A 17,431-nucleotide genomic window follows, 5' to 3' on the forward strand; every position below is an offset into this window, starting at 1 on the left:
TAAGAGTGTAAGTGCATGGAAATTAGAAAAAAATAATAATGAAGGGAATTAGGAAAACTTTGGACTTTGAAGGTCATGTATTATTACTGAGTCAGACCTGAGGTTTCTAAGGAGTTATATACACAGTTGCTATTTGGATTACTTGTTGATAAAGATAAGTGGAAAAACTAGAGTCGTTCCCAAGTGTAGGTAAGATATAATGAGAGGATGGAGGTGGAAAGTAGGGAGACCCAGAGAAAAGTGGGAAGGTCATATTGGGCCAAGATGGTGGTAATATCCGACAGAACAGACGGTAGGACAGACGATGGATTCATCTTTTTTATTTCGCCTCCCCCCCCCTCATCCTTAATAATTCTTTGGGAATATTTCACTGCTCTGTGATGCAGGTACAGAATTCGAGTGAGGAGGCTACACCTTCAGTGTCCAGCTGTCTGAGTCCTCAGTGTGCTTCAAATGATGGAGAACTATTGCTTCTTTATGAGAAGGGTTAGTACCTCGTAGCTAAGCTTAAGCTGGAGCTTATGCAATATTGATTCCATTTTATATATACTGTTGGCATGGAGGTTCCTCCTCCTCTTTTCTTGAACATTATGAAATGAATCTATATTTCTCAGTATTTGGGTATATCAGATAAATACGTTAAGTAAAGGAATCTTATATATTGCTCCCTGCATAGTTTGCTCTTTCTTGTTTCTCTTTTACCTTTACTAAATTAGCACAGGGAGAGACCTTGAAATGTTCTAATCAGGAGAGATTAGAACATCATATTTCTAGAGAGGTTGGTTGGACAGAGCAGGGGTCCCAGTGAGAATCCAAGCTTCTGTTTCTACTTGGAAGTGTACCTGTGTAGAATAGAGGGCTCCAGGAAATATCCTAGAATATTCCAATGTCCCTGTGGGAGATCATTAAGAGAGGCAGGATCTGGTACCAGATCAGTGTACTATGACATGTTTGTCAGTCATCTGATGTGAGATTCTCAGAGCCAATCCCATATGGTAGGGCTGAGTGCAGAGTGATGAAGAACCTGTGAAAGCCTTTGATTGCATGTTAAAGATGAAGCTCTGATTTCGGGGAGAATTTTCTTACCTGACTGAATGTCACCCTTCTGTGGGGATGAGATTCTGTGCTTTTCCTCTGTTGATGACCACTGACTGCAGATCATTAGAGGATCATGTCTAGAAAACATTCTTTATTTAATTTCTTAAAGAAGAAAGCATAGAAAGCATTTTTATCCACTTTCAAATTGAGGATCAAGGGGAATGACATCAGTGAAAATGTCAGAGTAGGGAGCTCTGGCTTGTGTCCATCCCCAGAAACACTGACATACGTGGTAAAACCTGTCAAAATGACCCTGTCAACACCTGTAAGTTTTCTTTTCTTTTCACGCTGTAGATTTATCTTTCATTGAAACTTGACTTACTACAGGATGTGGAGAATAAACAGGGAAGTAGAAACTGTATTTCCTGATGAGAGAATCACTAAGTCACATTAGCTGTTCTGAACTCTGCCTTACTCACCGTGACTCTAATTAAAACAAACAAACAAACAAAACACTTTTTTTTTGGTAAGTCAGTTCTGACATTTCCTCGTTAAAGACAAGGTAACAGATACAGACTTAGATCTACCAGAATTGAGCAAACTTTTGATTGTACCTGTGTTGAACATATGAGCATGACCTGCTACAAATCTTCATTATACTTATTGCCACAACGGACAAATTCCCTTTTTCCACTCCTGATATGTTGCATGTAAGGAATGCATAGGTCACTAACCCCAGCTGGTCACAGGTAAACTCTGCCCTGCCACATGGATTACTGCATGTTTTCCTGCTGGAAGACCACACATTCTCGAGGATCATGCCTGCAGAGTATCTGGGCTCTTCTTTTTTTCTGGATAAAGGTTAGATAATCACCTAATTTTATGAGAAATATATAAATTGTATTTGCATATTCTTCAGGTTTTTATTTATCCATTCTCTTTCAAGTCCTAAGTGCAAATATTAAAGTGATTTCCAAGAGGGTGGTATATAAGACAGCTCCAAAATTAGCAATAAATCATAATACAATTGTGAATGCATTAATGTGTGATTAATATGTAGATACTTATGTAAATGCAAGTTTAGTAATGCTTTGTGGAGAGCTTCAGAATCTAGGTATTAAAAAAAAAAAAAGAAGGAGTTCTTGAAACTCTCAGGGAATTATAGAGAAGTCTTTGTGTCTATAAATATCATTCTGAAATAATGCATATTCTCAGAAACAAACTAGGCATAACATTGTAGGAAAAAACTTCATGAAATGAAAGAGCATGTGAGATGGCCATACAAGAAAAAGAATATTCTCAGAGAATAATGAACAGTGTGGAGTTCAGCAGAGGGGTCATACACATTCAGAGAGCAAAACTTTGGAGAGCCTAATTGTGAGTTCCTCATATTTCATCTTTGGAGACACGGTAGTCATTTGAAATATGATGCTATAAGATGACGTTAACATACTTAAATACTTTCGTTTAGAAATGACCACTTAGAACCAGAGTAAATGAAAGAGAACACAACATTATGTTTATGTTGATTTTTAAAGACCTCAGGTGAGTGCTGATTATTTAAAAATGCATGATGTCTTTCACTGCAAAGTAAATGAGCTGTTACAGTGGAGGATTACTGGACTGAATGTCAATATTATGACATAGTATGAGTGTGTTTCGTGTTTGGTAATTGCAACCATTGTTGCTTTTGTTGTGGTCATCCATTTACAGTGCTTGGTGTCAGTTGATTTATCTCTTGTAAAAATAAAATACAGTCTGTGTGCGTGTGAAAAAAAAACATACATGATGTCTTGACTAAAGTTGTATGGAATTTGAGATCTGGAAAAAAGCATTTCTTTTCTGTAATGCTAGGATGATAATTGGACATTTTTGCAAGAAAGAGATTTCAGGATGCAAATCTCGTGTCTCTAAGGTGGGAAGTCAGTTCATGGTGGAACATTCTATTAAACTTGTGTGAGTGGAGAAATATTTCTTTGGAAGGAAGAGGTCACGAATCCCTTTTTAATAGTTAATGGTTTATAGCATACCGAATGAGCAAAATGGCTATTTCTGAACTTTAGAAAAAAATAATATAGTTTTTCTGCATTTATAACATGAGGCTGATGTAAAATATCAAAAATTCTTTATTTTGAAAAGCAATGTAATCAATTTGACATAATTCATATATATTGAACCTGTGGTACACACACACACAGTAAAACTTACATTCAGAAAATTGTTTGCACTTAAGAAATATTTTCAAGTGTAGTTGATTTACAATGTTGTGGGTTTTTTTAAATACATGTTTATTGGAGTATACTTACTTTATAACACTGTATTAGTTTCTGCTTTACAACAAAGTGAATCAGCTATATGTATACATATATTCCCCATATCCCCCCCCCCTTGAGCCTCCCTCCCACACTCCCTATCCCACCCCTCTGGGAGACATAAAGCACCGAGCTGATCTCCCTGTGCTATGCGGCAGCTTACCACTAGCTATTTTACATTTGGTAGTGTATATATGTCAGTGCTACTCTCTCACTACGTCCCTGTCTCCCCTTGCCCCTTGTGTCCTTAAGTCCGTTCTCTACATCTGTGTCTTTATTCCTGCCCTGTCACTAGGTTCGTCAGTACCATTTTTCTAGATTCCATATATATGTGTTAGCGTACGGTATTTGTTTTTTCTCTTTCTGACTTACTTCACTCTGTATGACAGACTCTAGGTCCAACCACCTCACTGCAAATAACTCAATTTTGTTCCTTTTTATGGCTGAGTAATACTCCATTGTATAGATGTGCCACATCTTCTTTATATATTCATCTGTCGATGGACATTTAGGTTGCTTCTATGTCCTGGCTATTGTAAATAGTGCTACAGTGAACATTGTGGTACATGTATCTTTTTGAATTATGGTTTTCTCCGGGTATATGCCCAGTAGTGGGATTGCTGGGTCGTATGGTAGTTCTATTTTTTAGCTTTTAAGGAATCTCCATACTGTTCTCCATAGTGGCTCTATCAGTTTACATTCCCACCAACAGTTCAGGAGGGTTCCCTTTTCTCCACACCCTCTGCAGCCTTTACACATTGTTGTATTAATTTCTGCTGTGCAGCAAAGTGATTCAGTTTTATATATATCTATCTATATATCTATCTATATCTATGTATCTATATCTATATATCTATATATATTCTTTTCCATTATGGTTTATCACAGGGTATTGAATATAGTTTCCTGTGCTCTACAGTAGGTCTTGGTGGGTTGTCCATCCTATGTAGAATAGTTTGCTTCTGCTATTCCAAAACTCCCAATCTTTCCTTCACTCTCTCCTTGGCAACCACAACTCTCTTTTCTATATCTGTGTGTTTGTTTCTGTTTCGCTGACATGCTCATTTGTGTCCTGTTTTCGATTCCACATGTAGGTGATATTATATGGTATTTGTCTTTCTCTCTCTGACTTACTTCACTTAGTATCATTATCTCTAGGTCCATCCATGTTGCTGCAAATGGCATTATTTCATTCTTTTTTATGTCTGAGTAATATCTTTTGTATACGTATACCACACCTTCTTTATACACTCATTTTTCAATGAACATTTAGGTTGTTTCCATGTCTTGGCTGTTATAAATAGTGCTGCTATGAACATAGGGTTTCATGTATCTTTTTGAATTATAGTTTTGTCTAGATATATGTCCACAAGTGGGATTGCTAGATCATATGGCAACTCTCTTTATAGTTTTTTTGAGGAACCTCCATACTGTTTTCCATAGTGGCTGCACCAACTTACATGGCCACCGACAGTGTAGAAGGGTTCCCTTTTCCCCATACCCCCTCCAGCATTTGTTAATTGTAGATTTTCTTTTTAATGATGGCCATTCTGATCAGTGTGAAGTGATACCTCATTGTAATTTGGATTTGCATTTATCTAATAATTAGTGATGATGAGCACCTTTTCATGTGCCTATTGGCTCTCTGTATGTCTTCTTTGGAGAAATGTTTATTTAGGTCTTCTACCCATTTTTCCATTGAGTTATTTGTTATTTTGTTATTGAGTTGTATGAGCTGTTTGTATGGTTTGGAAATTAAGCCCTTGTCAGTCTCATCATTTGCTAATATTTTCTCCCAGTCCATAGGTTGTATTTTCATTTTGATTATGGTTTCCTTTGCTGTGCAAAAGCTTATAAGTTTGATTAGTTCCTGTTTCTTTTTTGCTTTTACAGTAAGTCCCCTACATATGAACAAGTTCTGTTCCAAGAGTGCGTTTGTAAGTTCAATTTGTTTGTAAGTCCAACAAAGTTCGCCTAGGTACCCAACTTACACAGTCGGCTGTATGGTATTGTACCGTAATAGGTTTATAATACTTTTCACGCAAACAATACATAAAAAACAAGCACAAAAACAAAGAAAGCATTTTTAATCTTACAGTACAGTAACTTGAAAAGTACAGTAATACAGTACAACAGCTAGGATACTCGGGCTGGCATCGAAGGAACAGGCGAGCAGAGTTACTGATTGGAGGAGGGAGGGGAGGTGGGAGATGGTAGGGGTGAAGGATTATCAACAGTAGGAGACAGAGGGCAAGCTGCAATTTCACTCATACCTGCCGTTGATGGCAAAGGTTCTGGTTCCTTGCTGGATTTAATTCTATCTACCCTCTTGAAAGAATGATCCATTGATGTCTGGGTAGTAGCTCTTTTTTTCTCATCATAGATGACAAGGTAACACTGGATTGCAATCTGAATGGCTGCTGCCACCTTTGGGTCCCATTCTAGGTTCGGGTCCTGTGCCTCAAAAACTAACAGTGCTTCCTCAAATAACGAAGATTCCCTTGCCATTTTCTGTGTCGTGAATCTCTTCAGTTCTTCAGTTACTTTTTCTTCCTCCTGTCCCTCTTCATCCTTTCTCTGGGCCTCCAATTCCATCAGTAAGCTCCTCATGTTGCACAGCAAGGAGTTCAGCGAAATCGTCCTCTTGCAGATCTAGCTCCAGCTTCTCGCTGAGGGTCACTACGTTGCTGAAGACCTCTTCGGACTTCTGATCTACCTTCTCAAATCCACAAAAATCATGAACAAACTGTGGGCAAAGGTTCTTCCAAACCCCATTCATCGTGACCGCCATACCCTCACACCATGCAAAGTCAATGTTTTTTATGGTCTTGTAGATGTTATAGTCCTCCCAAAGCTGTCCCTAGGTTGTTCCTGATTTGTCACTTACCTTTACTGCCTGACAAAAAGTGTGACATAAATAATATTTCTTGAAAGTCGCTATAACGCCCTGGTCCATAGGTTGGATGAGCAATGTAGTATTTGGTGACAGATGCAGTACTTTGACGTTGGGATGAAAGTCATCCATGAATGGGGGGTGGCCCAGAGCATAGTCGAGCAGCAAAAGAATGTTTTGCTGGAACGTCCTTCTCCAAGCAATATTTCTCTACATCTGGGATAAAGTGGTGGCAAAACCAGTCCTGGAACGTGGCCTGTGTAATCCGGGATTTGGGGTTACGCTTCCACACAACAGGAAGAGAGCCCTTGGCTATGTTTTTAAGGGTTCTTGGGTTCTGTGAATGATAAACTAAGAGAGGTTTCAGCTTCAATTCACCGGAAGCATTGCCACCAAACAACAGTTAGCCTATCCTTTGCTGCTTTACAGCCCAGCATCAACTTTTCCTCCTTACTGACGTAACTTTGGTCTGGCATCCTCTTCCAGTACAGTTGTGTCTCATCCACATTAAAAACCTGGTTGGGTAAATACACACCATCATCAATAATTTCTCAAAGTGTTTCTGGAAGTTCCTGGACAGCTATCCTATCTGCACTTGCTGTCTCTCCACTTACTTTTACATTGTGAAGGCTGGCTCTAGCCTTGAACCGATGAAACCAGCCATGGCTGGCATTAAAAGATGTGCCCTCTGATTCTTTGCCATGTTTCTTCTTCAAGTCTTCATAAAGGCTTTTAGCTTTCTCTTGAATCAGCATTAAGTTGAGAAGGACTCAGCGCTGATGTTGATCCTGCATCCGCACACTGAGAAGTTTCTCCATCTCCTCCATCACTTTTCCATGCTTCTTGGATATTGTGTCAACATCGTCGGCACAGCAGACTTCACATGTTCCATGATCTTGTCCTTGTTCTTTAGATTCGTGCCAATGATTGAATGATTCATATTATAAGAATGAGCGATGTCTAACATCTTTTTGCCTCGCTCCACTCTCTCAATTACTTTCACTTTTGTTTCCGTCATTATCGCTTGGCGCTTCTTAACAGTACCAGCTACATCACCTCTGCTTTTACGCTTGCTTCCAGACATCTTGGGCTTGAAATAAAGGTACTGTACTACTGTACTCTATACAGTACTGCAAAGTACACAAAAGCACAACCACATATAGAGGAAGCACGCACGTGACAATGTATGCCAGACACGTGAACTAACTTACATGATTGGACACGCGAATGGACGTTTGCATCTTTGAAAGTTTGCAACTTGAAGGTTCGTATGTAGGTGACTTACTGTATTTGTACTGCCTAGGGAGAACTACCTAGGAAAATTTTGGTATGACTTATGTCAGAGAATGTTTTGCTTATGTTCTCTTCTAGGAGTTATATGGTGTCCTATCTTATATTTAAGCATATAAGCCGTTTTGAGTTTATTTTTGTGTATGGTGTGAGGGTATGTTCTGACTTCACTGATTTGCATACGGCTCTCCAACTTTCAAAACACCACTTGCTGAAGAGACTGTCTTTTCCCCATTGTATATTCTTGCCTCCTTTGTCAAAGATTAATTGACCATAGGTGTGAGGGTTTATTTCTTAGCTCTCTATTCTATTCCATTGATCCAGGTATCTCTTTCTGTGCCAATACAATGCGGCTTTGATTACTGTAACTTTGTAGTATTTTCTGAAGTTTAGGAGGGTTATGCCTCCTGCTTTGTTCTTTTTCCTGGGGATTGTGTTCACATTTCTGACTTTTTATGGTTCCAGATACATTTTAGGATTATTTGTTCTAGTTCTGGGGAAAATGTCATGGGTAATTTGATAGGGATCACATTAAATCTGTAGATTGCTTTGGGTAGTATAGCCATTTTAACAGTATGAATTCCTCCCATCCAAGAGCGTGGGATGTCTTTCCATTTCTTTGAATCATCTTCAGCTTCCTTTACTAATGTTTTGTAGTTCTCAGTATATAAGTCTTTCACCTCCTTGGTGAGGTTTATTCCTAAGCATTTTATTTTTTTGATGCCATTAATAAAAGGATTGCTTGTTTACATTTCCTTTCTGATATTTCATTGTTAGTGTAAAGAAATGCAACCAGGGACTTCCCTGGTGGCTCCGTGGTTGAGAATCCGCCTGCCAATACAGGGGACACGGGTTTGAGCCCTGATGCAGGAAGATCTCACATGCCGTGGAGCCACTAAACCTGTGTGCCACAACTACTTAGCCTGCACTCTAGAGCCAGTGAGCCACAAATACTGAGCCCATGTGCCACAACTACTTAAGCCTGCATGCCTAGAGCCCGTGCTCCACAATAAGAGAAGCCACTGCAATGAGAAGCCTGCGCACCACAAGAAAGTCTAGTCCCCACTGGCCACAACTAGAGAAAGCCCGTGCACAGCAATGAAGACCCAATGCAGCCAAAATAAATTTAAAAAAAAAAGAAAGAAAAACCAGGAAATGCAACCAATTTATATATGTTAATCTTGTATCCTGCTACTTTGCTGAATTTGTTTATCAGTTCTAGTAGTGTTTGTGTGGGATTTTTAGGGTTTCCTTTATATATATTATCATGTCATCTGCATATAATGACAACTTTACCTCTTCCCTTCCAATTTGGTTAGATTTTATTTCTTTTTCTTGTCTGATTGTTGTGGTTAGGGCTTCCAATACTATGTTGAAGAGAAGACGTGGGAGTGGGCATCCTTGTCTTGTTCCAGATTTTAGCGGGAAGGCTTTCAGCTTATGAACGTTGAGTATTATATTGGCTGTGGGTTTGTCATAAATAGCTTTTATTATGTTGAGATATGTTTCCTCTGTACCCACGTTGGTAAGTGTTTTTACCATGAATGGATGTTGAAGCTTTTCAAATGCTTTTTCGCCATCTACTGAGATGGTCGTTTGTTTCTTGTTTTTCCTTTGTCGATGGGGTGTATCATGTTGATTGATTTGCATATGTTGAAACAGCTTTGTGAAACTGGGGTGAATCAAATTTGGTCATGGTGTATGATCCTCTTATGTGTTGTCGGATTCGGTTTTCTAATATTCAGTTGAGAATTTTTGCATCTATATTTATCAACGATATTGGCCTGCAGTTTTCTTTTTTGGTAGTGTCTTTCTCTGTGTTTTTTTTTAAAGTCTTTATTGAATTTGTTCCAATATTGCTTCTGTTTTATGTTTTGGTTTCTTGTTTGTGAGGCATGTGGGATCTTAGCTCCAAAACCAGGGATCGAACAGGCACCCCCTGCACTGGAAGGCGAAATCTTAACTGCTGGACCACCAGAAAAGTCCCCATCTGTTTTATTTGTTTTTTTTTTTTTTAAGTAAATTTCTTTCTTTCTTTATTTTTGGATGCATTGGGCATTCGTTGCTGTGCTCGGGCTCTCTCTAGTTGTGGTGAGCGGGGACTACTCTTCGTTGTGGTGTGCAGGCTGTTCATTGTGGTGGCTTCTTTTGTTGCAGATCATGGGCTCTAGGTGCGTGGGCTTCAGCAGTTGTGGCTATCAGGCTCAGTAGTTGTGGCTCGTGGGCTGTAGAGCGCAGGCTCAGTAGTTGTGGCACACAGGCTTAGTTGCTCCATGGCATGTGGGATCTTTCCAGACCAGGTCTCGAACCTATGTCCCCTGCAGTGGCAGACAGATTCTTAACCACTGTGCCACCAGGGAAGTCCCCCCTCCCCATCTGTTTTTGATATCAGCGTGATAGTGGCTTCATAGAATGTCTTTGGAAGTATTCCTTACTCTTCAATCTTTTCGAAGAGTTTGAGAAGAATCAGTGTAAGTTCTGCTTTTTATATTTGGTAGAATTTGCCTGTGAAACCATCTGATCCTGGACTTCTGTTGGTAGGGAGTTTTTTTAAATTACAGATTCTATTTTTTTAAAAATTCTATTTATTTATTTATTTATTTTGGCTGTGTTGGGTCTTCGTTTCTGTGCAAGGGCTTTCTCTAGTTGCAGCGAGCGGGGGCCACTCTTCATCACGGTGCGTGGGCCTCTCACTATCGTGACCTCTCTTGTTGTGGAGCACGGGCTCCAGACGCTCAGGCTCAGTAGTTGTGGCTCACGGGCCCAGTTGCTCCGCGGCATGTGGTATCTTCCTAGACCAGGGCTCGAACCCGTGTCCCCTGCATTGGCAGGCAGATTCTCAACCGCCGCGCCACCAGGGAAGCCCTCTATTTTGCTTTTAGTGATCAGTATGTTCAAGTTATCTATTTCTTCTTGATTCAGTTTTGTTCGGCTGTAAAAGAACAAAATATATTTTTAAGTTATGTTAGCAGCTAAATACTTACCATGTATTAGACCACAAAAGAGAGAAGAAAAAATATTAAAATATTTTTTCAAATACAACAAGTATTGAAATGTTTTAAAGAAATTGGTATAATAATACTAATTACAATAATGACAAATTGTTCTGAACTTAAAGACTACTTATATCTAAGATGCATATTATATGCTTATTGTTTTATTGTTTTTAAATACATGGAATGTTTTCTCCTTTCTAATGTAATTCTTTTATTTTACCTGTATATTGTGAAAAAAATTTAGTTGCACATAATATAAAAAATTACACTTTAATAGGAGATATTAATCCATTTACATTTACTATAGTACTGAAAATACTTAGGTTTAGCGTTCCATGTCACTGAGTGCTCTTTTTTATTTATTTATTTTTAAAAAAAGATTTAATTTGGGGGGGGGCATAAATTATTCATTTATTTATTTAATTTTAACATCTTTATTGGACTATAATTGCTTTACAATGGTGTGTTAGTCTCTGCTTTAGAACAAAGTGAATCAGCTATACATATCCATATATCCCCATATCTCCTCCCTGTTGCGTCTCCCTCCCGCCCTCCCTATCCCACCCCTCTAAGTGGTCATAAAGCACTGAGCTGATCTCCCTCTTCTATGCAGCTGTTTCCTACTAGCTAGCTATTTTACATTTGGTAGTATATATAAGTCCATGCCACTCTCTCACTTCGTCCCAGCTTACCCTTCCCCCTCCCCATGTCCTCAAGTCCATTCTCTATGTCTGCGTCTTTATTCCTGTCCTGTCCCTAGGTTCCTCCCAACCGTTTCTTTTCCTTTTCTTTTTAGATTCCACATATATGTGTTAGCATACAGTATTCGTTTTTCTCTTTCTGACTTACTTCACTCTGTATGACAGACTCTAGGTCCATCCATCTCACTACAAATAACTCAATTTCATTTCTTTTTATGGCTGAGTAATATTCCATTTTATATTGAAGATGTGCAACATCTTTTTTACCCATTCATCAGTTGATGGACACTTAGGTTGCTTCCATGTCCTGGCTATTGCAAATAGAGCTGCAATGAACATTGTGGAACATGACTCTTTTTGAATTATGGTTTTCTCCAGGTATATGCCCAGTAGTGGGATTGCTGTGTCATATGGTAGTTCTATTTTTAGTTTTTTAAGGAACCTCGATACCGTTCTCGATAGTGGCTCTATCAATTTACACTCCCACCAACGGTGCAAGAGGGTTCCCTTTTTTCCACACCTCTGCAGCATTTATTGTTTGTAGATTTTTTTGATGATGGCCATTCTTACCTGTGTGTGGTGATACCTCATTGTAATTTCGAGTTGCATTTCTCTAATGATCAGTGATGTTGAGCATTCTTTCATGTGTTTGTTGGCAATCTGTATATCTTCTTTGGAGAAATGTCTATTTAGGTCTTCTGCCCATTTATGGATTGGGTTGTTTGTTTGTTTGTTTGTTTTTGATATTGAGCTGCATGGGCTGCTTGTAAAGTTTGGAGATTAATCCATGGTCAGCTGCTTCGTTGGCAAATATTTTCTCCCATTCTGAGGGTGGCCTTTTCGTCTTGTTTACGTTTTCCTTTGCTGTGCAAAAGCTTTTAAGTCTCCTTAGGTCTCATTTGTTTATGTTTCTTTTTAATTTCCGTTTTCTAGGAGGTGGGTCAAAAAGGATCTTGCTGTGATTGATGTCATAGAGTGTTCTGCCTATGTTTTCCTCTAAGAGTTTGATAGTGTCTGGCCTTGCATTGAGGTCTTTAATCCATTTTGAGTTTATTTTTGTGTATGGTGTTAGGGAGTCTTCTGATTTCATCCTTTTACCGGTAGCTGTCCAGTTTTCCCAGCACCACTTATTGAAGAGGCTGTGATTTCTCCATTGTATATTCTTGCCTCCTTTATCAAAAATAAGGTGACCATATGTGTATGGGTTTATGTCTGGGCTTTCTCTCCTGTTCCATTGCTCTATATTTCTGTTTTTGTGCCAGTACCATACTGTCTTGACTACTGTAGCTTTGTAGTATTGTCTGAAGTCAGGGAGCCTGATTCCTCCAGCTCTGTTTTTCTTCTCAAGATTGCTTTGGCTGTTCGGGGTCTTTTGTGTTTCCATACAAATTGTGAAATATTTTTGTTCTAGTTCTCTGAAAACTTCCATTGGTAGTTTGATAGGGATTGCATTGAATCTGTAGATTGCGTTGGGTAGTAGAGTCATTTTCACAATGTTGATTCTTCCAATCCAAGAACATGGTATATCTCTGTATCTGTTTGTGTCATCTTTGATTTCTTTCATCTGTGTCTTATAGTTTGTTGAGTAAACGTCTTTTGTCTCCTTAGGTAGGTTTATTCCTAGGTATTTTATTCTTTGTGTTGCAGTGGTAAATGGGAGTGTTTCCCTAATTTTTCTTTCAGAATTTTCATCTTTAGTGTATAGGAATGAAAGAGATATCTGTACATTAATTTTGTATCCTGCAACCTTACCAGTTCATTGATTAACTCTAGTAGGTTTCTGGTAGCATCTTTAGGATTCTCTATGTATAGTATCATGTCATCTGCAAACAGTGAGAGCTTAACTTCTTCTTTTCCGATTTGGATTCCTTTTATTTCTTTTTCTTCTCTGATTGCCGTAGCTAAAAATTCCAAAAGTGTGTGGAATAATAGTGGTGAGAGTGGGCAACCTTGTCTTGTTCCTGATCTTGGTGGAAATGTTTTCACTTTTTCACCATTGAGAACGATGCTGGCTGTGGGTTTGTCATATATGGCCTTTATTATGTTGAGGAAAGTTCCCTCTATGCCTACTTTCTGGAGGGTTTTTATGATAAATGGGTGTTTAATATTGTCGAAAGCATTTTCTGCATCTATTGAGACGACCATATGGTTTTTATCCTTCAGTTTTTTAATATGGTGTATCACATTGATTTGCATGTACTGAAGAATCCTTGCATCCCTGAGATAAACCCCACTTGATCATGGTGTATGATCCTTTTAAGGCGCTGTTGCATTCTGTTGGCTAGTATTGTGCAGTGGATTTTTGCAGCTATGTTCATCAGTGATATTGACCTGTAGTTTTCTTTCTTTGTGACATCTTTGTCTGGTTTTGGTGTCAGGGAGATGGTGGTCTCATAGAATAAGTTTGGGAGAGTTCCTCCCTCTGCTATATTTTGGAAGAGTTTGAGAAGGATAGGTGTTAACTCTTCTCTAAATGTTTGATAGAATTTGCCTGTGAAGCCATCTGGTCCTGGGCTTTTGTTTGTTGGAAGATTTTTAATCACAGTCTCAAGTTCAGTGCTTGGGATTGGTTTGTTTGTAGTTTCTATTTCTTCCTGGTTCAGTCTTGGAAGGTTGTGCTTTTCTAAGAATTTGTCCATTTCTTCCAGGTTGTCCATTTTATTGGCATATAGTTGCTTGCAGTAATCTCTCATGATCCTTTGTATGTCTGCAGTGTCAGTTGTTACTTCTCCTTTTTCATTTGTAATTCTGTTGATTTGAGTCGTCTCCCTTTTTTTCTTGATGAGTCTGGCTAATGGTTTATCAATTTTGTTTATCTTCTCAAAGAACCAGCTTTTAGTTTTTTTGATCTTTGCTGTTGTTTCCTTCATTTCTTTTTCATTTATTTCTGGTCTGATCTTTATGATGTCTTTCCTCTGCTGACTTTGTTTTTTTTTTTCTTTCTTTCTCTAATTGCTTTAGGTGTAAGGTTAACTTGCTTATTTGAGATAGTTCTTGTTTCTTGAGGTAGGATTGTATTGCTATAAACTTCTCTCTTAGAACTGTTCTTGCTGCATCCCATAGGTTTTGGGTCTTCATGTGTTCATTGTCATTTGTTTCTAGGTATTTTTTAATTTCCTCTTTGATTTCTTCAGTGGTGTCTTGGTTATTAAGTAGTGTATTGTTGAGCGTCCATGTGTTTCTATTTTTTACAGATTTTTTTCCTGTAATTGATATCTAGTCTGATAGCATTGTGGTCGGAAAAGATACTTGATACGATTTCAATTTTCTTATATTTACCAAGGCTTGATTTGTGACCCAAGATATGATCTATCCTGGAGAATGTTCCAGGAGCACTTGAGAAAAAGTGTATTCTGTTGTTTTTGGATGGAATGTCCTATAAATATCAATTAAGTCCATCTTGTTTAATGTATCATTTAAAGCTTGTGTTTCCTTATTTATTTTCATTGTGGATGATCTGTTCATTGGTGAAAGAGGGGTGCTAAAGTCCCCTACTATGATTGTGTTACTGTCGATTTCCCCTTTTATGGCTGTTAGCATTTGCCTTATGTATTGAGGTGCTCCTATGTTGGGTGCCTAAATATATGCAATTGTTATATCTTCTTCTTGGATTGATCCCTTGATCATTATGTAGTGTCCTTCTTTGTCTCCTGTAATAGTCTTTATTTTAAAGTCTTTTTTGTCTGATATGAGAATTGCTACTCTAGCTTTCTTTTGATTTCCATTTGCATGGGATATCTTATTCCATCCCCTCACTTTCCATCTGTATGTGTCCCTATGTCTGAAGTGGGTCTCTTGTAGACCACATACATACCGGTCGTGTTTTCGGATCCATTCAGCCAGTCTATGTCTTTTGGTTGGAGCATTTAATCCATTTACATTTAAGGTAATTATTGATATGTATGTTCCTATTACCATTTTCTTAATTGTTTTGGGTTTCTTAGTGTAGGTCTTTTCCTTCTCTTGTGTTTCCTGCCTAGAGAAGTTCCTTTAGCATTTGTTGTAAAGCGGGTTTGGTGGTGCTGAATTCTCTTAGCTTTTGCTTGTCTGTAAAGGTTTTAATTTCTCTGTCGAATCTGAACGAGATCCTTGGTGGGTCGAGTAATCTTGGTTGTAGCTGTTCCCCTTTCATTACTTTAAATATGTCCTGCCAGTCCCTTCTGGCTTGCAGAGTTTCTGCTGAAAGTTCAGCTGTTAACCTTATGGGGATTCCCTTGTATGTTATTTGTTGTTTTTCCCTTGCTGCTTTTAATATTTTTTCTTTGTATTTAATTTTTGATAGTTTGACTAATATATGTTTTGGCATGTTTCTCCTTGGGTTTATCTTGTATGGGACTCCCTGCGCTTCCTGGACTTGATTAACGATTTCCTTTCCCATATTAGGGAAGTTTTCAACTATAATCTCTTTAAATATTTCCTCAGTGTCTTTCTTTTTCTCTTCTACTTCTGGGACCCCTATATTCGAATGTTGGTGCGTTTAATGTTTTCCCAGAGATGTCTCAGATTGTCCTCAATTCTTTTCATTCTTTTTTCTTTATTTTGCTTTGCAGTAGTTATTTCCACTATTTTATCTTCCAGGTCATTTATCCATTCTTCTGCCTCAGTTATTCTGCTATTGCTTCCTTCTAGAGAATTTTTAATTCCATTTATTGTGTTGTTCATCATTGTTTGTTTGCTCTTTAGTTCTTCTAGGTCCTTGTTAAAGGTTTCTTGTCTATTCTCCATTCCAGTTCCAAGATTTGGGATCATCTTTACTATCATTACTCTGAATTCTTTTTCAGGTAGACTGCCTATTTCCTCCACATTTGTTTGGTCTGGTGGGTTTTTACCTTGCTCCTTCATCTGCTGTGTGTTTCTGTGTCTTCTCATTTGGCTTTGGGGACTGTGTTTGGGGTCTCCTTTTCAGAGGCTGCAGATTCGTAGTTCCCGTTGTATTTGGTGTCTGCCCCCAGTGGCTAAGGTTGGTTCAGTGGGTTGTGTAGGCTTTCTGATGGAGGGGACTGGTGCCTGTGTTCTGGTGGGTGTGTCTGGATCTTGTCTTTCTGGTGGACAGATCTGCATCTGGTGGTGTGTTTTGGGGTGTCTGTGACCTTATTGTGATTTTCGGCAGCCTCTCTGCTAATGGGTGGGCCTGCATTCCTGTCTTGCTAGTTGTTTGGCATGGGATGTCCAGCACTGGATCTTGCTGGTCTCTGAGTGGAGCTGGGTCTTAGCGTTGAGACGGATATCTCTGGGAGAGCTTTCGCCATTTGATATTACAAGGTGCCAGAGGTCTCTGGTAGACCAATGTCCTGAACTCGGCTCTCCCACCTCAGAGGCACAGGCTTGACACCCGGCTGGAGCACCAAGACCCTGTCAGCCACACAGCTGGGGGTGAGAGCAAGAGGTAGCTTTGGTACATCTCAAAGACCACCAATGAGGTTCACTGACCATTTTCTCTCCAGAAGTGAAGAAAACAAAATTCAGACTTTGGCTAGTCAGCCACTTTGGTAGCCAGCCTCCAAGATGGACCTAATTATCCCCTAATTATCTCCCAGTCTCCATGTACCAGTGTGGCTCCTCGCACTTGAAAAGGGTTGACTGTTTAACTAATAAGAAATTGCAGAAATGACAAAGTGCAGCTTCCAAAGTTATAAAAGACATTGCAGCTTCTGCTTTGGTTTCTGCTAGATCACTCATCCTGGGGTAAGCCAGCTGCCATGTCATGAGGACACTCAAGCAGCCCTAAGGAGAGATCCATGTGGCAAGGAACTGAGGCCTCTTACCTACAGCCACGTGAGTGAGTCATCTCAGAAGTCAAAAGATTTAATTTTTTAAATTTTTGGTTGTGTTGGGTCTTCGTTGCTGCACAGGGTTTCTCCAGTTGTTACTAGAGAAGCAGGGGTTACTCATCGTTGTGGTGCACGGGCTTCTCCTTGCGGTGGTTTCTCTTGTTGTGGAGTATGGGCTCTAGGTGCATGGGCTTCAGTAGTTGTGTCATGCAGGCTCAATAGTTGTTGCTTGCAGGCTCTAGAGCACAGGCTCAGTACTTGTGGCACACGGGCTTAGTTGCTCTGCGGCATGTGGGATCTTCCCAGACCAGGGATGGAACCCCTGTTCCCTGCATTGGCAGGCAAATTCTTACCCACTGTGCCACCAGGGAAGTCCAGTGTGCTCTTTTTTAAACCTAGTCTGTTTTCATTATTTTCTATCTTAACGATT

Source organism: Balaenoptera borealis (genome assembly GCF_965194805.1).
Source record: "Balaenoptera borealis genome assembly, chromosome: 10".
Taxonomy (NCBI): Eukaryota; Metazoa; Chordata; class Mammalia; order Artiodactyla; family Balaenopteridae; genus Balaenoptera; species Balaenoptera borealis.